The 23,941-nt window shown below is 43.8% G+C and overlaps 1 protein-coding gene across 2 annotated transcripts in view; it reads right to left on the reverse strand.

The window, feature by feature from the left end:
- WASF2 (WASP family member 2) overlaps positions 1-22,394 on the reverse strand; it is a 57,737-nt gene extending 35,343 nt beyond the window's left edge. The window contains exons 1-2 of one of the 2 annotated variants that reach the window (XM_048500247.1): positions 22,268-22,383; positions 18,505-18,559 (exon numbers count right to left, since the gene is read on the reverse strand). The gene's annotated coding sequence lies outside the window, so the exon portion shown is untranslated. Of the gene's footprint in view, positions 1-18,504; positions 18,560-22,267 lie in introns of both variants that reach the window. The other variant, XM_048500248.1, reaches the window with a different exon arrangement.
- Between the last annotated feature and the right edge of the window lie 1,547 nt (positions 22,395-23,941).

A 23,941-nucleotide genomic window follows, 5' to 3' on the forward strand; every position in this document is an offset into this window, starting at 1 on the left:
GCATCTGCAGAGGAGATCGAGATCTGGAGGGCACAGCGCAGCAGCCAAGGTTTTTACGTGCAACCCGCAGGTCCCCCCAAAAAGCAAAACAAACACAAAATCCCCAAGAAATTATCAACCCACACCAAGAAGAGGCTGAAGATCTTGACAGGAATACGTTCTACTTTGAATGGATCTTCAGTGCCTTAATATGGCCAAGGTCACCCCAGCTTGCCGCATCCCTAATCACAACAAGGATAAGGACAGATTCCTTGGCGCATTTTCCAGACAGGGAATTTGTTATTACTTCTCCATGGACTGTGCGATCGATCATTTATCCTCACGTTAACTCTGCTTGGGACTGAACCTCACTCTCCCAGGCTGAGGGCTGTTTCAGATCCACCGTTCTTCCTGAGTAACGTTTGCACTGAAAGCTGCACCCTTCTAACTGAGCTCTCCCATTCTCTGCAACGTGATAATACCACATTACTGAATGCATTTTTCACACATGCTTTCACATCACTTGCTACTACCAGTGAGGAGGGCGGGAGGAAAATGCAGAATGAGATGACAACATGATTTGGGATGAGTTAAATAACATTTTACACTACAAGGGTGCAGGGTGACTTTAAGAAGATGAAGAGTTTGAATTGATACTCCCACCCTTTCTCTCCTGTTAAAACACTCAGAGGAGCTTACAATCTCCTTTCCCCTCTCCCCCCCCCAACAACAAACACCCTGTGAGGTGGGTGGGGCTGAGAGAGCTCCAAAGAACTGTGACTAGCCCAAGGTCACACATCTGGCATGTGTTGGAGTGCACAAGCTAATCTAGTTCATCACATAAGCCTCCACAGCTCAAGTGGCAGAGCGGGGAATCAAACCTGGTTCTCCAGATTAGCATGTACCTGCTCTTAACCACTACACCAGCATGTGTAATATGTAAGTTCTTCCCAAAAAGTCAACACAAATGGTGTGTGACACAGCTCATAACTGGAGGACTGGAGACTCAGGGAGAAACAAAATATCTCAGGTTTCCTAAATGATGAACCCTAAATATATGAATATAGCCATGGAGTCTCTAGTGGACCTAATGAAACATTTGGGGGCACTAGGAAGTCACTAGAGAAGAAACTGTAAAGAAAAGGGAAGAATGGAAAATATACAAGTCTTGTTGATTCATTGGACAATAATCAAAATGAAACAGCATGGAGTTGGTGCAGCCCCCCAACATTCTTCAGAAGATCCCAGTAAAAGAATAAATGAGAAATAACTACAGTTGTAGGGACTGGTCAAATTCAAAAACTAAGCATACAGGTCAAACTCCTTGGGTGCTGCATGTGACCGCAAAGAATCTACGTCCTAAACACAAAGAAGCAATAAACATATAAAGCATGAAAGAAACAACAGTGGCTTAACAAAGCCAAATCACCTCATCTGAAAGAAGAGCTAATTGGCAGTAGATGAACAGCAAACAGTGATACAAATAAAGCCATTTCCATGAATTAAAGTAGCAAGAAAAGGAGGTTTTTGGACACTTGTAAGTGAGAGCCAGTGTGGTGTAGTGGTTAAGCAGGTGGATTCTAATCTGAAGTACCGGCTTTGATTCCCCACTCCTCCACCTGAGTGGCACAGTGGCTTATCTGGTGAACCAGAGGTGTGTCTGCACTCCTACATTCCTGCTGGGTGGCCTTGGGCTAGTCACAGTTCATTCAGAACTCTCTCAGTCCCACCTACCTCACAAGGTGTCTGTTGTGGGGAGAGGAAGGGAAAGGAGCTTGTCAGCCACCTTAAGTCTCCTTACAGGACAGAAAGGTGGAGTATAACTCCAAACTCTTCTTTTTCTAGACACTCCACTAGAATTGCTCACAACCCACCAGCAGGTAACATCTTCTCCAACGTCAGAGCTGGCAGGCTGACCGCCCAGAAAGATGCTGTGCTGTGTCTTGTTTAACAAGATTCATACAGAGGGCATCATAACATTTTCTTGGTAGTGGCACCACTGATTTGGAATGCTGTCTCTAAGGAATATGGTCAAAACAACACCTCCATATAATTTTTCTAAAGAAACCATGGGGGCATGAACCATTCCAAGACCCGGTGTGTGCAAAGCTGTGTATGAAAAAAGAGGAAGAGAGATAGAGAGCACGGAATGAGAAGTAGGAAAATATTGCACCCTGGTCTGCACAAGCAGAAAAGGAAAGAAGACACAGCAAGAGAATGACACACGCAGAATAGATGCATACTTCGGATCAGCTCCTTTTAATCAGCAGAGGGATGAGAAAATAGGACACACACACTCACTGCTAAGATCAGATCTAGTCTAGACATTACTCAGTTATTTTGGAACATAACAATTTGTGTGAGGTTGCCACATGTCTAATCAGTCGCATATGATACAAAGTGCTCTGCAATGCTTTTTTTGTCAGGCTATTCTATAGCAATGTTTGGTTTTCTCCACCCAACCACTTTGAGGAATCGTATCCCACAACACCATGGAAGGCAGACGTTTGTGCTGTTTCCCGACATGGTATTCCTATTGCTAAATGTGCAGACATATATATTTATGTATATAAAATCGCTAGCATATTGTAAGGAATTATAAAAGTGGAGACAAAGTTTGTCATTATACTTGTTTTTAAAATAAAGAGTTCCCATTTTAGTAGAACTAATTCCGTTCCCTGCAACTCGCGTTAAAGTGGTGAACAACCAGCTGGAATGTCTGCTCTTGTGCATAAATATCACGTTTTTAAAATGTCTTAAGGCAAAGTCTGGCAGACAACACATTATCAGCTCTGTGAAGTGCAAAGACGCTCTTGCAGAGTGAGCAATTTCTGTGCCAGCTCTATTATGCACTAACACAGCAAACTGAATCCCAGAAAGTGAAGTGTCAACTAAGATGCACTGGCACCCAAGACAACTGTTCTGGAAGGTTCATTATGTTACCCAAAGCGGCACTGCATACAAACATAACATATACATTCCATAACACCACATGGAACGTGTGGTGCAAGTCAAGTTCTGGGTCATTTTCAAAGTATTTGTATTGACATTTAACGCCTTGAGCAGTAGCAGACCTGGAATATCTTTGGGTCCGCAGCTCCCCATTTTGCCCTACAAAGCCCCTCTGTTCATCAGAGGGGAACCTCCTGGTGATCCCCGGCCCGAGAGACATCCAGCTGGCTTCTACAAGAGCCAGGGCTTTTACAGTGGAATTAAGTCAATTCCTCAGGGCTTGCGAGATGTGGCTGTTCCACCAGGCCTTTTCCAATTAGCCATCCAGATTGATCCAAGATACTAGAATATCTTTTGGTCTCCAGAAGGGGGGAAAGGGGGGGGGGGAAATGGCTAGATGGATTAAATGATACAATCCAGAATTATTGCACTAATTTTGTTAATTGGTTGTAAGGTTTTTATGTTAAGCTTTATATTTTAAAGTTGCAGGATGTTTTAATACATGTTGTAACCCGCCCAGAGCCCTTCGGGGATGAGGTGGGATATAAGACTAATAAAATAAATAAATACTGCATCAAGTTAACAGAGGTGGCAGAAAAGGGAAGAACCAACAGGTCAGCTATACATGGTAGACAATACCTAGAACTTAATCATCACATGAAAATAGATTATAAGGATAGCATCTTGACTAAAAACTGGATGGCCTTCTTTTCTAGTAATGAAAGGTAGCTCCATTTCTAAAATTGGAAGCTCTCACACTTCCCAGAATCGGTGTGTGTGTGTGTGTGTGTGTATTGTTGTTAGCAACTGAATGGTCAAATGATTGTCATGTATTTTTAAACCATTAACTTTTATTAGAACAAGGTGGCAGTTTAATCGACATCCAGGTTGATATCTCTGTGAAAGCATCATGAAATAAAAATGTAACCTGTTACCTACATCCAGTGCCATTCTTGGCTCCATAGAATATTTTACCATGGTCAATTAACTGGTGCTGCTACCACAGTCACTGCAAGTGACCTGCAGTTTCAACATAATGGAGGAAATGTGCCATGATTTTACGTCTTTATTTCAGATCCTACAATAGCAGCTTGTCTTCCCTGTGGCAGGAGACCACACTCCAAACCGTATGATGACATAATCCCATACCTTAAGCATCTGAAAGCAGAAATGGCAGAGCTGTGAGCCATGCATGGATTACGGGCTATTTACCTCCTAAAACTACAGCCATCTCATGCCTTCTCCCCATTCCCAGCATACAATGTGCAAGTGACAGTATGTTTCCTACAGTCAAACCCAGGATTCAGCTAGAACTATTGGAAACATGAGCGGTTCTCAAACTCACCACAGCTAACTAGCTTGCCACAGGAATGAGTATTAGAGAAAGGACCTCACCACCATCATCATCGTAGCAGCAGCAGAAGCAGCAGAAGCAGCAGAAGCAGCAGAAGCAGCAGAAGCAGCAGCAGCAGCAGCAGCAGCAGTAGTTGTAGTAATCGGCACGCTGGGCACCATCCCAAAAACACTAGGGCAGCACTTGAAACAACTTCGAATTGACAAAATTAACATCTGTCAAATTCAGAAGGCAGCCCTGCTGGGATCCACACGAATACTACGCCGATACATTACAACTTCCTAGGCCTCTGGGTGAGGCTCGAATTGTAATGAAGGCCAACAACCAGCTTAAGATCTGGCAGCTGTGAAATCTACAACCACACCACCACCACCACCACCACCACCACCACCAGGCATAATAAAGACAAGAAAGCTTACCCAAGCAAGGATTAAATACTAGCACATACTGAATTGCCTTTCTTCTACCAAGTAAACAGCTCCCTGAACAAACCATACCAGTTTACTCTCATAGGAAAAGGTCACTGAATTATTCTAGTAGAGCTCTCGCCCATGACCCACCCTCAGGTTTTTGCTTGAAAAGCCATCTGTGAGCACTGAGAGGAAGGGAGCCAACTGCGCCCCACCCTCCTGTAACATGCAAGAAAAAATTCAGATAAGAGCTTTTCAGAGGCAATCCTGTCTCTACACTGCCATTTAAAGGGGGATGGGAAGGACTAAGTAAGGAAATGCACAGAGGTTCACAATTACAGAACTGTGAGAAATTACTCCTTTATACTTCTGCCAGAAAAGCCTCTTAGATTTTTATCTGAAGTTATAACCTGTTTTTCTCAATGAGGACCCAAAGTGGCTTACAACCACCTGCGAGGTGGGCATGTGAGCGGCCCATGTTCACCCAGCAAGAAACCTCGGTAGAGTGGGGATCTGAACTTGCATCTCCTAGAGATACTAAGTCAAAACAAACCACTATACAACTTCTCCATCAAGAACTGCCACAGTGGGTGTTGGCTAGTGACAAACCACTCTAGTTTCACCTAGGAGCAGCAGTAGCGTAGTGATTAAGAGCAGGTGCACTCTGATGTGATTAGCTTGTGCACTCCAACACACAACAGCTGGGTGACCTTGGGCTAGTCACAGCTCTTCAGAGCTCTCTCAGCCCCACCCACCTCACAAGGTGTTTGTTGGGGGGAGGGAAAGGAGATTGTAAGCCCCTTTGAGTCTCCTTACAGGAGACAAAGGGGAGGGGCATAAATCTAAACTCTTCTTCTTCAAGGGGTCTGGCATATTTTTTTTAATTAGCATCACAGATATTTCAGTAACAACATCTTTCCTGGGCTCAAGGGAAGCATGTCTGCAGTAATTCTAGTTGCAATAAACAACTGTGTAGCAAAACCAAACAAGGGAGACCGCTTTTCAGATTGCCCATTGGTAGATTAGACACACCAGAAGCTTCAGGAGAGACAAAGGAATAATCACACCTGAAATTCCCATCAGGTTAGCAGGGGCTGATGGGAATTGTAGTCCATGAACATCTGAAGCGCCAGAGTTGGACACCTCTTGAATTGCATAGTTTCAAGCCTCCATTCACTGTGCAAATACAGGCCAACTGTTCCTCCCTCCCTCTAAGACGAGCTTTAACATTTCAAGCATCTCTCAGCAGTTAACAGTTCCTCTGTGAAACAGCCTGAAAGAAGTTGGCTTGACGTCATGCTGGAAGGCCAGACTAAAAACTGAAGAGGCATCAGGGACCAGACACTTAAAAAAAAAGTAGTCAGCAGGAAAGTTCTGCCTAGGACGCAGAGCAACATTCAGAGATGCAGTCACAAGGAAGAAAGATGCTGCAAATCTAGGATACTGCCATGATGGACCAATCTGAGGGAGGAGTCTCAACACAACAGTGATCATTATGGAACATCTGTACATGATACTGCATGGCGTTTCATTCAGCGAGCTATAATGAACATTTACATTTTTCCGACCCCTGAAAAGATTATGGGTTCACTTGCCTTTAATAGCCTTGACAACTAGCAGCCAAGTCAGTATGTGCTGGGTAAGGGCAGCTACAATCCTAAAAACTCAGCCCACATGGCGGTCACCAGAAATTTCAGGCATCTAGACCCACCTTCCGATAGCTCCATGGTGGCGAACCTATGGCACTCCAGGTGTTCAAGGACTACAATTCACATCAGCCCTTGCCAATAGGCCATGCTGGCAGGGGCGGATGGGAATGGTAGTCCATGAACATCTGGAGTGCCATAGGTTCGCCACCACTGCGATAGCTCATCTAGATCTCTCTTGGAGCCAGCTGATCATCTGGAAACTGAACAGCAAATTCTGCTGGGATACGATTTTCTCAGAACAGGGGACAAGTACAATGCTATCCACTTGGAGACCTTCAAGGTCCAGGCTCCTGTAAGGAGTTGCGGGGGGGGGGGGGGGCCCCTTCAAGTTCTTTTTTTTTAAGAACAAGCCAGCTGGATCAGACCAAAGTCCATCTAGTCCAGCTCTCTGCTACTCGCAGTGGCCCACCAGGAGCTCACATGTAGGATGTGAACGCAATGGCTTCTGCGGCTGTTGCTCCCGATCACCTGGTCTGTTAAGGCATTTGCAATCTCAGATCAAGGAGGATCAGGATTGGTAGCCATAAATCGACTTCTCCTCCATAAATCTGTCCAAGCCCCTTTTAAAGCTATCCAGGTTAGTGGCCATCACCACCTCCTGTGGCAGCATATTCCAAACACCAATCACACGTTGCGTGAAGAAGTGTTTCCTTTTATTAGTTCTAATTCTTCCCCCCAGCATTTTCAATGTATGCCCCCTGGTTCTAGTATTGTGAGAAAGAGAGAAAAATTTCTCTCTGTCAACATTTTCTACCCCATGCATAATTTTGTAGACTTCAATCATATCCCCCCTCAGCTGCCTCCTCTCCAAACTAAAGAGTCCCAAACGCTGCAGCCTCTCCTCATAGGGAAGGTGCTCCAGTCCCTCAATCATCCTTGTTGCCCTTCTCTGCACTTTTTCTATCTCCTCAATATCCTTTTTGAGATGCGGCGACCAGAACTGGACACAGTACTCCAAGTGCGGTCGCACCACTGCTTTATATAAGGGCATGACAATCTTATAAGTTCGTTTGCAGAGCCTACCAAAATCTGCAGTGGTCTGTCCCAAGGTCTTCAGTCACACTTTCTGCATGGACAATCAGGAGCTCTGGCTTTGCTTTTGCAAAGCATAGATGCTGTTCCACCCAAACACTTCCTCAAACAGTTCTTCAAGGGAGTCATGCTTTAGAACCGTGGTGGCAAGCCTTTGGCACTCCAGATGTTATGGACTACAATTCCCATCAGCCCCTGCCAGCATGACCAATTGGAAGGTCTCCTTGAAGGTCTCCAAGTGGATAGCATTGTACTTGTCCCCTGTTCTGAGAAAATCGTATCCCAGCAGAATTTGCTGTTCAGTTTCCAGATGATCAGCTGGCGCCAAGAGAGATCTAGATGAGATATCACAGTGGTGGCGAACCTATGGCACTCCAGATGTTCATGGACTACCATTCCCATCAGCCCCTGCCAGCATGACCAATTGATCGTGCTGGCAGGGGTTGATGGGAATGGTAGTCCATGAACATCTGGAGTGCCATAGGTTCGCCACCACGGTATTAGGCAAACCAGGCCTTATAAACAATCAGAGGCACTATCTGTAACATACCACCCTGTAATAAGGGGCAAGAAGGTTTCTGGGTCTACCCTGAGTAGATGATTGACAGAATGCATATCTCTGTCATATCCTTCATGAAGTTTCAGCACCTTCAGATAGCATCAAGGTACAGAAACCAAGAGGACTGCCACCTCCAAAGCCTTTCATGTGAATTCTTCAGGTGAGAACACATACAAGGTGACAACTTCGAAACAGACTTTCACAAGGTATTACAAATTAGATGTGTTTGTAGGTGCAACGCGGTCTTCATCCATACAGTGACTAAGCTGGGACTTGTTTTTCACCCAAGGCTCTCCCTGGTTGGATGCTGCCTTCGTAATAGCCCAGGCATATCAGAAGGTCCTCTCTCGTCTCAAACAAAAACAGAAAATTAGGCTTACTGTGAAAGTACCTTTTGTTTGAGAATGAGGAGGTCATCTTGGACCCACCTAAAGTATAAGAAATGTGAAGCATTCAATCTTGTTAGAACTGACTGCAAACTATTGGGTTATATTCTGAAGTTATGGAATTCAGCTACTGTGATGTTTAGTGTCAGGTTTTGTGCTTCCAACTAATGAAGCAGCAAGTTTGTCACATTTGTGGGTTGTTAAGAAAGAGTAAAGATAAACTCAGCAGTACCTAAGGAAGCTGTAGAAGCCTTCAACTGACAAGAGTGGGAGAACGGAAGAACTTGAAAATGAAGTGACTGAGAGTTATAATACTGCTACATTGCAACTCATCCAGTAATACCTTACATATTTACTGAGTAAATAATAGAAAGCATTTTGAAATAATACGGTAGCTAGCATAATATTTTAAATCCTTGCTTTTCTTTTATCATTAAAAAACCACCAGGTCGTCACACCCCCAAATTTCTTCCTGAGAAATCACACTAAGGGGAAGATTCTGTTTGCTCCCAACTTTTCCAGACATTCATAACTCTAACTTAGTGTAGAAGAGCCCCTCATCCTTAAAGTCATCCTCCTACTCTGAGAACAACTGTAGCAGCTGCAAAGAAGTTATACAACCCTTATCAATAGATGCTTGCTTAGCTGACCAGAGAGAGAAGCACTACTAAATGTAAGTCTATTTCTTCCCCCATGACCTGACCACAGATATTTCACCAGCTACCATATGTATGGATGGGACAGTTATTTTTGTTATCCTTTTTGCACACTGGATTCCCCTAAAGTTTCTAAATTTACCCAAAGTTACTTCATTGCCTTTTCATTTGCTTATGGTTGGCACATCCCTTTCTTTATTCGGGCTTCCCCCTTTTCTTAAAAGTTTGCATGAGCTAGACCACAAAAAGCATGAGTTAGTTTCTTACACAAAGGGGAGGGAAGTTACCTTCCCTGAAAAGGCTTTTGCTTTCTTCTCACATTACATCTACCTAGAACTGGTAATCTGCTGGCATTCTCCATAGTAAGGACCCAAAATCATGTCATGCAAGCAAGTCCTTGGAAGTAAAATGCACCATTTTTTTCAACAGTGATTCTAAGTTTGCTAAATAAAGTCCCTTTTTCACAAACCCGTCTGTAGCTCTTTTGGTTTCAGCTCATGACTTGTTAATTATATCCCACCCCAGAATGTTCCCCTTCTGCTTGCTGCACTTGGGGAATACTGGAAAGATAAGTCTTTTCTTAATTATTAGATGTAAATAGCTCATTAAATATAATCCAATTACTTTAATTGTAAGAAGAGGAAGTCATTACAATATGTACACGCATTCTTGCCTGAATAGATTTAATATCTTAAATTAATCATTGTCACATTCATATTATAAGTCAACCTCTGACATTACAAAATTTACTGCAGCCAATTTCTTCTCTTTTTTAAAACGTTTTACAGATAGCTGTTGGGATACCACTCTTTTAAAAAAAAATCCCAAAACTGGCAGAGGAAATGCTTCAAGCATTTGAACTAAGCAAACTATGGCACCGAGATGGGGAGAGAAGCTGGGCTCAGAATAATTAAAATGGTACTCTCAGCCTCTCTTCCTTGTTTGAGGCAGCAAAAAGTAATGGATCACAACAGCAGAAGCTCCACTGCCATTTTTATTATTACTTGTCTCAGACTCGTAACAAAGTAGCTCCCCCCTTTAGAGACCTTCGTATATCCCAAAGTACCAGCCGTTGAGCCACATCTCTACATATGTCCATGAAGAAAAGATGTCCAAAGCAAAGCGTTCCAGCAGTGGCATAAGATGTTTATGGAAACAAAATGAGACGGGGTGGGAGGGGGGTTCTTCATGTATATACATGTGTTCGCTCTTTCAAGTGCAAAATGTGTGAGATAGGATTAAGGAATAGACAGGTGAAGAGAACCAAACCCGGCCTTCTTGCCCACCTTGATGCACCTCTGTGTCCCTTGCACCTTTCACTTACAACACAAACTTGGGAGCATGAATCAAAACCTGTATTTACTTCCCCCAGTCCCATCTAGTTTTGGTCCTGAGAAATCCTACTAGCTGAGCTAAAACAAGTACTGATCTCTCCCAGGATCAGTCATAAAACCCAGTTAAATTGTCCTGTTGCCTTCCTACCCCCCACTGTAACCCATTGTCAAAAAAATGCCCCTGGGGGAAAAGGAGACCCTGACTAATGAAACAAGTGGGAACTATAGTAGGAAGCAGGAGCATGTAGGAAGTGCCAATTTAGCCTGAATCTAACTCGCAGAAATGCTTCATCCGAGATGAATAGCTGCACCCGTTTTGCCATCCGTTACTTTGCTCTCTGTGATTCTCCAATGCTAGATCCTCACGTTAGAAATCTTAACATAAAAAAAAACCTGGCTTCAAATTTTCCTGAAAAAATTTCAATTACTTCCCCATGCAAATTACCTAAACTATGGATAGGATCAAACGCGAAAGGAATATCAAGACAACAGAAGCAAGTCTCCTGTAGTCCTGTATCAGTACACAGCCGAGCTGCAGCACACCCTACAACAGGTGAATTTAGGCTGCAAATGCAAAATTATCTCAACCCCATTGGCTATTGCACACGAAAGCTGGAGTTTCCAGCTCTACTGCTACTAAATCAGGTCTAACTGATAATAAGTACACCTGATAGTTGTTATCCCGGAAAGGCAATAGAAACAAGGTGCTCTATTATACTCCCAAACATGGCCATTATTGGAGAGTTGTTATTAGGTTAGGAGAACGTTTTGGTCCAAGACAAATGTGTGTTTTTTTTTCAAATTCATTTGCCATCAAGTCACAGCTGACTTGTGGTAACCTCATTGGGTTTGCAAGGCAACCGACATTCAGAGGTGGTTTGCCATCACCTACCTCTGGGTGGGCTGAGATTTCTGAGAGAAGTGTGATTGGCCCAATGTTGCCTAGTATGCTTCAGGCAGAGGAGTGGGGAATTAAAACCAGTACTCCAGATTAGACTCCACCACTTTCAACCACTACACCATGCTGGCCCTCTGTTTATTTATACCTGGATGCAAATGGTACAGATTGACAGGTAGCAAGGAAAACTTTTGAACTCAGTGCTACACAATGTCCAGATCTGTTATGAAAATTGTAGTATATTTCAGATCTTTGGAAGCTACGGTGCCCTCTTCCACAGAATCTGAGACACATCTCATTCATCCAGCATTTGTTGGTATACCAGACATCAGGGGAGGGCGGTTTAGAAGTCTAATTTATGAACAAAATAAATATATTGTTGATTCAGCTGGTTCTGGTGGGTTTTCCGGGCTGTATGGCCGTGGTCTGGTGGATCTTGTTCCTGATGTTTCGCCTGCATCTTCAGAGGTGTATCACAGGGGGAAATCTGTTACACACTGTGTCCTACTGTCCTATTATCCGTCCTACACTGGACACAGTGTGTAACAGACTTCCCTCTGTGATACACCTCTGAAGATGCCAGCCACAGATGCACGCGAAACGTTAGGATCAAGATCCACCAGACCACGGCCACGCAGCCCAGAAAACCCACCAGAACCAAAATAAATATAAATAAATAAAGCAGAGGTAGCAATGTGAAACCAAATAGGAAAGAAGTACAATTTCTGAAGCTCCATCTCTACTGAAATTAAGTCCACAACCTAGCAGTCCCAAGACAGACAGGATTCGAAGGTAAGCAAAGTTCCACAATGGAGAAGAACGCTTGGCATTCCACATGGAAAGAGGCAAGAAAATGGTTAGCAACACAGGCCTCCAACAACTAGCAAGAGCACATGATAGGATGGCCATCCATCAACTGAACAAGCTGGGTGTCATCAGCATATTGGTGTCAACTCAGGGCAAAGCTCCAAACAAGCTATGCCAGCAGCCTCATGTAGATGTTAAACAACACTGGAGAGAGGATAGCCTCTTGCGGCACACCACAAACAAGTGGATGCCTGTGGGACGTTCCCCACCCTCCCCCCATGTGTCACCTCCTCTGGTCCTGGTGAAAGAAGGCCAACCAGTTTAATGCTGTACCCCAGATCTCAGCATTGGTGAGGTGGTGGGCCAAAAGACTGTAGTCAACCATGTCAAATGCTGTGATGAGATCGAATAACACCAGCGGCACTGACCCGCCTCAGCTTAGCTGCATCCGGAGCTCAGAAGCCTTGGATGTCTCAAGGCCCACTCAGAGACGACCTCAAGCAGTTTTGGCAGGCTGTCCACCAGCACGTTAGGTGGCCAGTAAACCAGCAGGACAACCACACTCTCCATGGTATCCCACTCTAGGCCCACACAGTCAATGCCAGAGATCATTGGCACAGGAAGTGTTCTGAAAGAGAAAGCCTCCCAGATAAGCACTGCCACCACACCACAGAGAAACAAACGTCTGGGCACTAAGGCATGTCCAAAGGGCAAATGGCAACCAATGAAAAGAAGAAGCAGAAGAAGAGTTTGGATTTATACCCTGCTTTTCTCAACCATAAGGAGTCTCAAACCATCTTTACAAACTCCTTCTCTTACTCTCCCCAGAACAGAGACTTTGTGTAGTAGGTGGGGCTGAGAGAGTTCTGAAGAACTGTGACTAGCCCAAGGTCACCCAGCAGGGTTCATGCACAGGAGAAGGGAAACAAATCCAGTCCACTGCTCACATGGGAGGAGTGGGGAACTAAAACTGGTTCTCCAGATTAGAGTCTACCTGCTCTTAAACTTTACACCACACTGGGCCTCAGCAGGAGTCCATAAGAAAGAGGTGCAACTCTCATTTCATGTCTGAAAAACCACCTACTTAAATTATCACAGCAAACTTGCACCAGGCTTTCACTAAACATACTCATGCAGCAGAAACCAAATGTCAGAATTTGAGGGGGGAATAGAGTGCATAAGACCTTAATTTTGAAGAACATTCCTGAAAAAAATATATTTTAAGGTTTCAGTAAAGGCATCAACCTTCAAAACACACCCTCCCCCAAGATCTACTATTGTCTGGTGATTTAACCTGTTAAAGAGTCATCAGCCATCAAAATAATTATCTAAAAATACACTTTCTACTTAGGGTTTTTTTATATGAGAAGCAAGTATGCCCAAATGAATCACTTATCCACACACTTCTGCTAAATGGCTGTGTCACTGTCTGTTTGACAACTGAATGAGCTGGTGATGGTTCGTGCCATCCTGGGTTTTTACGTCCCGGAAAGTTAAGGCTGCACTGTAATTAGTCACACAGGGACTGGCCATCCACTAAGCCCCAGGAAGCCGCGTAGCTGACTAACAAGACCAAAATCAGGAATGTCTGTATTGGTGCCAAGCGTAGCTCTGGGCTTCAATCTCCGCCTATCGTTTTTGACTGATGGTAACCCTAAATGCACGACCAAAATACAACTTCCGTGAAGGGGAATGTCAAGAGTAATGGTACAAAAAGCGTTTTGGCTCAGGCAACTAGAAACCAACTGCACAAGACTACTCCTACCATGTCACCGTACAGAATTTGCTGACATTAAACAAAAGGCTTGCAAATGTTTACAGGCCAAGTTCTCCAATCAGTACACATTTCCATATTCACACACGTCTTTTTTAAAAAATTAAGGTAGCAAGAAATGTATGTCTGGGAACCTGCTTAGATTTCTGGAGGACATTGCTGGGGTGTGTGTGATTTTTTGCTGATCCCCTGCCCTTGTGGAGGTCCCCTGTCCCCCAGCAGAAGTTTTGGTGTGTGTTTTGGGCTATCACTGGAGATAGAACTTGGACAAAATCACTCTCCTTGAACCTGTGGAAATTTAAGCAGGATCCAAACTTATGGTGAGGAAGAAAAATAGGAGGAGGAGTTTGGATTTATACCCCCCTTTCTCTCCTGCAAGGAGACTCAAAGGGACTTACAATCTCCTTTCCCTTCCCCCCCACAACAAACACGCTGTGAGGTGGGTGGGGCTGAGAGAACTCCGAAGAACTGTGATTGGCCCAAGGTCACCCAGCTGGCATTTACTGGAGTGCACAGGCTAATCTAGTTCCCCAGATAAGTCTCCACAGCTCAAGTGGCACAGCATGGAATCAAACCCAGTCCTCCAGATTAGAGTACATCTGCTCTTAACCATTACACCACTGTTGCTCCTAAGGAAGAAGGAGAAGAAGAGTTTGGATTTATACCCCACTTTTCTCTCCTATAAGGAGATTAAGGGTGGCTTACAAAATCCTTCTCTTCCTCTCCCCACAACAGTGACCTTGTGAGGTGGGTGGGACTGAAAGAGTTCTGAAGAATTGTGAGTAGCCCAAACTCACCCAGCAGGCTTCATGTGTAGGAGTGCAGAAACACATCTGGTTCACCAGTTAAGCCTCTGCCACTCATGAGGAGGAGTGATGAATCAAACCCGGTTCTCCGAATCAGAGTCCGCTGCTCTTAACTACTCTGCCATGCTGGCATTTGGCACAAATTTCCACAAAACAATTCTCCTTTCTGTCACGCCTAGGGCATATCCATATCACCCTCAGCAAACTACAGCTCTTTGCGGGACAGCCAATACAGCTCATGGGGAGCAGTGGCCAGAATGTCAGCAGGCAAGTGGGGAAGCAGATTCATAGCCCTATTCAATCTTGAAACTCACTAGGTGACCCTGGCCAGTCACTAACATTCTGCCTAAGATAAATCATAGTGTCACTGGGGGACAGAGGCGAGGTCAAGCATACCACCCTGAGCTCTTTAGAGAAAGAATGAGATCATAATAACTTGTGCACATGTGTACTGGACATTACCTTCTGCCGCTGCCAAAAAGAATAGCAGAAGTCAAGATGATTTAGAACAGGGGTGGCCAACCTATAGAACTCCAGATGTTCATGGACTGCAATTTCCATCAGCCCCTGCCAGTATGGCCATTATTATGTACATCTGGAGTGCCATAGGTTGGCCACCCCTGATTTAGAATCTAAACCTTATTATATATTCCTAAATAAAAGAGCATACTAATTTCTTATTCTAATTATAAAAACACATTCATTTAAAACTATACAGAATCTTTATACTTCCTTAGAGGGAAGTCTGGATATTTCAGTGGGAACTTCAGGCTGTTGCCGGGGGGCGAGGTTCTTATTCTGTGGTTAGAAATCTCTGCACTTGCAAAAATATTATTCTGAATTCAAGCTACATTTTAAGATTTAAAAAAATTAGGAAACCCACAGTTTACAATCCCAGAGAGTATCTGCGACATCTTTTCAAAGACAAGTGTGGGTTGCAATCAACCCTACCTAATAGGGGCTGCTTCTTTCTCATATTCCTTCTGGCTTAAGTCTCCCCCCTTTTGCCCCAGAATCATCTCACCAAAAAATAATAATCTCAACTAGGTTGATGGGGGTAGATCAGGAGCAATCACCCATCACCTATTTGTTGCCAACACCTGCTGCAACACTACCATCCTCAAGCCACACTACAAAAGCATTAAGCACTGTGCTGTCCGACAGCTAGTAAAAACATTTTCATTACCCTTCATAAAGAAAAGCAACTTTTTGTAAATTCACATCAGGGTCACAGGTTCCATTTTAAGACCAGATTCTTACATTAAGTTCAGTTATTTTTAAACTTAATTGAATCTTTTTAAAAACTTACTAAAAATGTACTGTTTATTTTTTACAATATAGTTCCGTTTTACCCACCTGGTGGCAATGCACCATAGCGATTTCTTGCCAATCTACAGATCGTATGTTTTTAAACTGGTTTTCACACATGTGGCGTGGATGACACATTCTACGTTAACTAAAATATAATAGCAATTCATTAGCTGTTATTTGCCTATTCCTACTTAAACACCTTGCAATAGCATTATCAGATTTAGTTGTGCATACTTTCAAGGTGCCTCTTCGTATGCAAAGCACCAGGCAGCACAAAAGCATGCAAGAATCCAGAGGCGCTAAGAACAGTCCTACTAAACATGTGCAGACCAGACTTGAGCAGGTCTATGCATGATTGTTCCCCAATAGTGCCTTCTAGAACTGTGAATCCAGACAGACACTGCTATCTAAAAAATCCTTGGGGACATCCATTAATCAATAGCTAACAGCAACCACCCTCAGCTGAAACTGACACAGCTGCAAAGAAGATTGAAATTATTTATGATTACATCTTGAACAAGGTACTTAAATATTTTCAAAGGAGGCCTCTTAAAAGAGGCTGAATCAACTCACAAACAGTTGAGTAACTACTCCATGTCCAAAAGAAATCAAGGGACGAGAGAATCTGCTCATGCGGAGGGAGCCAAATAGAAACTTTAGCACATTCTGTTTTTTATTGCCCTAAAAAGGCCTCCATAAGAAACAAACATTGGAATCAAGTGCTGTCAAAATGTGAGGGGTTATCGGATGATCAAAAAATCTATTTTCTTTTAAACAATGTAACTGAAGTTTTCTGTGAATTGGCAGCCAAATTCCTTTTAGATGAAATTAATGCTTCGGTATGAAACATGGGTATGTAACCATTGAGTACTGGGTGAGTTTGGTTGTTTTTATATAAATTATATGTAAGTTCATAAGTTTTTTAAGTTAACTCTGTAATTTTTATATGCAAATAAAAGCTTGCATTGCATGACTCCATGCCTGCACAGAGCAAGCACTCTCAAAGAGAACAGAAATCTGCTTGGTGATCTCTGAAATAAACAAAGATGGAGACAGTATAGATGGCACTGGAGTAAGAACACCTGAAAACTACCATGCTGAGAATGCTGAAGTACCAGAAATTAATTAAAGAGGCCTATACATGAATACATGATGACCAACTACATGTGAAAGTCTTGGGAATGTGAATTTCAAAAGCATTAGAATTAGAATGACTAATTAAACCCAAGATGATTAAATTAAAACCATGAATACATTCCCCACTCCCTTTACGCTAACACACAGTCATGACACCAGACTCAATGCCTATGACAATATCAACAAATCATATCTCTATCCCCCAATTCTTCCTTTTGAGATTCAAAGAAATCATGTAAGCAACATCTCTTAGTAGACACACAAACCCTGCAAGGTGCCAACTTTGTTCCCATATATGCTCAGGGAACACCAGGATCCAATAACATCAGCAATGCCATCTTGGGCTAATCCACATGTTCATCATCCACTCTTAGCAGCTCCTGCGTCATTGGATGGTTTTCCATGCTGTACTTGCCAGAGCTATCATGAATCAACCATGTCCTTCTCCCCTACACACTTGACCAACTTGCCAGTCACTATGTGAAATAATAAATGGACACAAATCTAGCATTAAAGTCACAATATTCAGACGCTAGCAGGAGAACATTTCAATGCTGCCAGACATGCTTCCTGACTTGGGAGTCACAACTCTGCCACAAAAGAGGCTCCAGCATGAAAAGGCTGAATTGGGATTTGTTAAATTTTCACACTACCTCCCCTAACAAAAATTTGGAATTTCGAACTCATTACAGTTATTAACTATTGCAGAAGACACCCCCTACCCTTAACAGATTAATTTAGATTAGAATAATTACACAAGAACTTAAGCATAAGCTTATATCTCACCTTTCTCTCCTGTAAGGAGACTCAAGGCCACTTACAAAATCCTTTCAATTCCTCTCCCCAAAACAGACACCTTGTAAGGTAGGGGGGGCTGAGAGAGTTCTCAGAGAACTGTGGCTAGCCCAAGGTCACCCAGCAGGCTTCATGTGTGGGAGCAGGAAAACAAATCCAGTTCACCCAATAAGAGTCAGCTGCTAGTAAAACTATCCAGATTGTGTATGGCTAATTTCCGCAGCTGTATAGCAAGAACTTTGCACAAAGAGGCACAATCACAACTAGGCTACTATTTCAAGGTTGCACATGATATCAAACCCCATTGCATAGTTCGTATTTGGATTTTTCCATATAACAAATTGTTATTCATGGAAAACACTTTCATTTCATTTTATCTTCTTAGACTCAAGTCAGGTAACAGATAATTTTTCATTTGTGCATATTGAACCACCCAAAGTACCACCAGATTTTCAATTAGTGAAAAAAGCCCACCACAGCACACACTTGACACACTTCAGGATGACATGTAAAACAGTTCTTGTACAGTTTGTACAAACGAGCATAATATAAACTTTTGAGACTTTATTTCAACTTTTAGTTTTCAGACTTTACTTCTCACAAACCTATAGGACCTTGCTAGGTGTTCTCCAGACCTCTACGAATCTGACAGTCAGTGAGCTGTAAAGAAAAGCACTGTATTTAGATTAGGGAAGTTATTTATGCCTCTGCTCAGCTATGAATATTCTTTGTGGCCCAGGCCAAAGCACACACGGCACCTCAGCGCCCAAGCGGAAAAACTGAATTACTATTTATAATGGTTAAGATGAAGAAAAATTACTGCAAAAATTATACCTGCTGAATTCAACCTAAATTCTTAATGAAAATATAACTGATACATAATCAAAGGTTAATTGAGCATTTGGTATGTCACCATAAGTCCGTATTTTTATATATGCACCCAGCCAAAAATAACTATTTCTTCAGAAAAACTAGCCAATGGTCAATTACTGCATCAAGGATCATAGCTCACTTCACTGAATGCTAATATGGGTTTAAAAAGAGATGAAAGCAAAACTGCACCCATAATCAATTTTGATAAATGATAACAACCAGACAGGTGCAGAAACATAAAATGGGTGGGACTGAACAAAAGCAAAGCAAACTCATGAAAGCAAACTACACAGATGCGCAATACAGAACATTATTCTACATAAACAATAGAAACTTGCTGATAATTTCTATCTGAATTGTAAATACGCAACTGTTTTCCTTCACAAATTAAGCTACAAATTTCTAGCAAACTTGAAGTCCAAGTTCAGTGACGGAGAGGTAGTTGATAAGTTACCAACAGAGCTGGATCAGTTGTAGCACTCATTAACTTGGAAAGGGTCAGCATAGGGAAGGTTTATCTGGTTTCTTTTTTATTCCTGCAAACCCTCCTCCTCAAAGGGGCTCTCAGAATGATCCACCTTCAGTCTGTTTCCAGTCAGAGATTTTAGAGGACAGAAGGCTGCACGACCAACAAAATAAAATATGAGACAACGCTTCCTATTACACAAAGCCCACCTTTGTCAAGTGTTGGCGCTTCCCTTTGTTGCCAGATTATTCCAGGTCTTGTCTACCTCTAATACTGTCCCAGGATCTCCAACCACATTCACCTTCACTTCCTACTCCAGTCTGCATAAGGCAAACATTACAGCCACACCTGAGTCAACTCCCCTGCCCCAAGGCAGGCAGCTTTCCCGTTGAGCTGCGCCACGGGTACCTGCCACACATCACATCTCCAAAGGTACCAGGATAAGCATTGCTGCCTATTTATTCCAGTTAGCCCTCAGAAATACACCCCTTAAGAACATAAGAACTAGCCTGCTGGATCAGACCAGAGTCCATCTAGTCCAGCATTCTGCTTCTCGTAGTGGCCCACCAGGTGCCTTTGGGAGCTCACGTGCAGGATGTGAAAGCAATGGCCTTCCTGATCTACCTCATCCCATGCCAGATGCTATCCTGTCCACTCCACCCAGACCTGAACTTCCACTTTGTCCCGATCTCACTGTCCACTCTAGACTCCTCCTCTACCCCACAGCCAACGTGCATAAAGCCAGGACCTGACCGAAGAGACCTATGTGCCCAAGGCAGAGTACATCTCCTCCCCCATCCCATTCTCTTGAAACATTCAGCTCCTTGCCCCACTAGCTGCCCCCTTCCAAAAAGCTGCACCATCAGAAGCCTCCTTGCATTCCCAATCCCTTTTACATGCCACACTATTACAGGTCTCAATGCTATATGGAGAGCACGCTCCTCACTTCTCTGTCAATACCCTTTTCCAAATTAGGAATCCCTTTTCTTTCCCATCATTTCCTGTCTTCCTATCTGCATAAAGCATATAGTGGTAAGATGTCTTCCTATCTGCATAGGGCACCCTAGTTCTCTTCTCTTCCATCACCCTCAAACATAGCTATCTTGTTCCTCTTCCAGCTCCAGAGCATCAACTTCCCTTTGCTATGCTACTCACAAGGGACAACTTCTCCAATCCCTCACATAAGATGAGAGGCTGTTAGGAAAATATACACACACCCCATCAGCTTTGCCAGTGTGAACAAGACTTCAGTCTTTCGAAAATTGAAACAACAGGCAGTCGTAAATATATTCTCAAGCTGTACCAAGGCAGTTCACTTTCTGCACCCTGAGTAACTTAATGGGGAATAAAGTGACTTGGCTGTGTGCGCAGAAAGGAAAGTGCTATACTGGTACTGCAGTTAAACCATTACAATTTAAGCAAGTTTGATCTCACTGAAAGTCAGTTATCTCAACAAGGTTTTTGACTCTACGCTTGGCCACACTGCCAGTTCTGTGCAAAACAAAGCTGACTGTGAAGAGCAGAGAAAATAAAGCATTTCTACACCAAAACTGTTACAGTGGTAAGGTATCTGTCTTGCACATTTTATCCCATCTGAGGGCATCGAATGTAAACCCTGCCAGCAGAATTTATTTCAGCAGCTTCCTCAGCTGCGAAGCACAGTTCTTGCATGACACTTTCTTTATTGCTTTATTTTGAGCTGCTCTTCATCTAAACGGCTCAGGACATTATATAAAGTTCTCCTGTTCTCTGTATCATCTCCCCAAAGTCCTTATGAAATAAATTAGATAGCCAGGTCATGGCCAGCCCAGGGTCACCCTGCAAGTTTCATAATTGATGGGAGGCTTGAACAGTTCCACCACTGGTCAGATCAGAGAGAGATACTCAGATTGCACAGGCAGTACCAAAGTGAAAAGCCAGTGCGGTCCACTGTTAGACTAGGATCTGGGAGAGTCAGGTTCAATCCACTCTGTCACAGAAGTTTCTTGGATAACTGCAGGCTAGTAGCTCAGTCTCTCAGCCTAACTTACCTTGCAATGTCATTGTTGTAAGGATAAAAGTGGAAGAGAAGGACAGTATTATAAGCTACTCTGGATTCCCAAGAAGGAAATAAACATACATTTTACCACAAAAATAGCTGCAGGAGTGAATTATTCCTGCTTGAAAATACCCACTCAATAATTATTGCAGCAGTTGTCCTTCATTAACATGGTAGTGAGAAGATTTGTTTTTAAATAAATGAAAGTTTAGTAGCCATTTACCGGTAATACTTTTTAATCACTATTCAAAAACCTCATAGTCTACCCTCACAAAACTGCTACTGCATTATTTTCTACTGATGTAACACCATTCTTCTTCATTGGTCTGCCTTCCGAACCATGAACTACAGTTGCTTCAGATCATGGCCCTAGTTACCGTGGTGGTGAACCTATGGCACTCCAGATGTTCATGGACTACAATTCCCATCAGCCCTGCCAGCACTGGCCTAGCACATGGGTTATTGGACAATTCATCCTGTTGATCGCATCACCTTACACAACATAACCCACCTTGATCCCCAATGAGAAAGGCAAACTTAAATCTGTGCGGAAGGGTTAGGTTAGACGACCCTGAGACCATGGAAATGCATCCATTTCTATCGTGTGTTGTCCTCACAACAACCCTGACGGGTAGAATAAAGGCCAAAGTCATGGCAGAGCAAGAGCCTTGAGCCCGAATCTCCCAGACTTCAGTTCAGCACTACCACCAAAGTCCACATTGGCTAACAGGGCCAAAACCAGCAAAGGAAATAATACCCTCACCCCCACCCTGGGCCAAGGAGCCCCATCAGGGCACTTTCCCACGCCCGACACGTACGTCACCAGACCACACCTCTCAGTTGTGCCCCTCGGTTCATGCCCCGTCCTCCCCCCTCCAGCTAAGCCTGGCCCCGCCCACCCCCCCCCTCCCCCATGATAAGTCCTCCTGCGTGCCCTCACCTACAGACCCCAATCAACCCCATCCTTTCATTGCCCGGGAACGAGCCTCACCTGCCCGCCCCAACTTCTCTGCGCCTTCCTCCCGCTCCTCGCCGTCACCACCTCAGCGGCCCCTGCCCACCGTCCGCCATTCCACAGCTTTTTCCCTCCGCTTCCTCTGGCTGACGTTGGGCCCACCTCCTCCGCCGCCGGTGCGCGCTCTCATTGGCAGCCCGCAGCCTTCCTGCCTTCCCCCTATTGGCTTGTTGTCCTTGTCTGTTTAAGGTTACCTTACGCGGTTTGCGTACGCGCCCAGATTCCAAAAAAATACCGACCTCGCCCAACGGAAGCGACTTTAAAAAAACCCCACAACGATGGGAGTAAACAGTATGGGATGTACCATGTGTTGAAGTTACTGGGGGTTGAAGTAGGGCGCGCCATGTTAAGAGGAGACGGCGGTAGATCTCGAGCTTTTAAAAAAAGATGTTTGGTATTTTTCTTTAGACAGAATGGTGGAAATTTGTAGTCATAATGTTATCAAGGAGGCTACTGCAAGGTATCGCCCTTGTTATTGTTTACGCTACTCTAAAATGGTTTGGTCGTCACAGGACCTCGCCCCCTGGCGTTGGAAGGGTGTTATTGCAAGGCAAGAAAGTTAGGTGAACTCCAGTAATAAAAGGGTGCGGTCCGGCTCGCAAAATTTGAATCCGGCTCTGGTTGACAAACCAGGGTTAGCGAGATGCCATGCTTCGCGTGTTATAGAGAAGACGTGGGTTTGTCACAGTCCAGGGGGTATAGCTGCGACCAGTCCTCTTCGCAGTGCATGTATTTTCAAACCTTTAAAAATTCACTGTTTAATTCAGATTTTTGGAGAGATAGCCTGATCTTATCTGACTTGGAAACACAAGCAGTACTTGGAAGGCGCCCACTAAAGAAGACCATAAAGGAAGGAGATTCCGAGCCACCTCTACTTCTCACTTTTATGCTGGAGGAAGCTTCCTCTTCCTGGAGGTTTACTTCATAGTGCAGGGAGAACATAAGAACATAAAGAAAGAGCTCTGCTCAGTTTGAAGATCAGACCAAGAGTCCCATCTTAGGTCCAGCACTCTGCTACTGGCAGTGGCCAATGATAGGTGCCTTTGCAGGAGCTCACATGCAGGAGGTGAAAGCAATGGCCTTCTGCTGCTGCTGCTCCCGAGCACCTGGTCTGCTAAGGCATTTGCAATCTCAGATCAAGGAGGATCAAGATTGGTAACCATAGATCGACTTCTCCTCCATAAATCTGTCCAAGTCCCTTTTTAAAGCTATCCAAGTTAGTGGCCATCTCCACCTCCTGTGGCAGCATATTCCAAACACCGAATCACACTGTTGTGTGAAGAAGTGTTTCCTTTATTATCCATATACTTCCCCCCAAAGAGCATTTTCAATGCTATGCCCCTGGTTCCTAGTATTGTGAGAGAGCAGAGAAAAATGTCTCTCTGTCAACATTTTTCTACCCCATGCATAATTTTGTAGACTTCAATCCTTATCCCCCCTCAGCCGCCTCCTCTCCAAACTAAAGAGTCCCAAAGCGCTGCAGCCTCTCCTCATAGGGAAGTTGCAGTGCCTCCAGTCCCTCAATCATCCTTGTTTGCCCCTTCTCTGCACCCTTTTTCTATCTCCTCAATATCCTTTTTTTTTGAGATGCGGCGACCAAGAACTTGGACATACAGTACTCAGATGCCAGTCGCACCACTGCTTTATATA

The sequence above is a fragment of the Sphaerodactylus townsendi genome, linkage group LG06, assembly GCF_021028975.2.
Source record: "Sphaerodactylus townsendi isolate TG3544 linkage group LG06, MPM_Stown_v2.3, whole genome shotgun sequence".
In the NCBI taxonomy this organism is placed as follows: domain Eukaryota; kingdom Metazoa; phylum Chordata; class Lepidosauria; order Squamata; family Sphaerodactylidae; genus Sphaerodactylus; species Sphaerodactylus townsendi.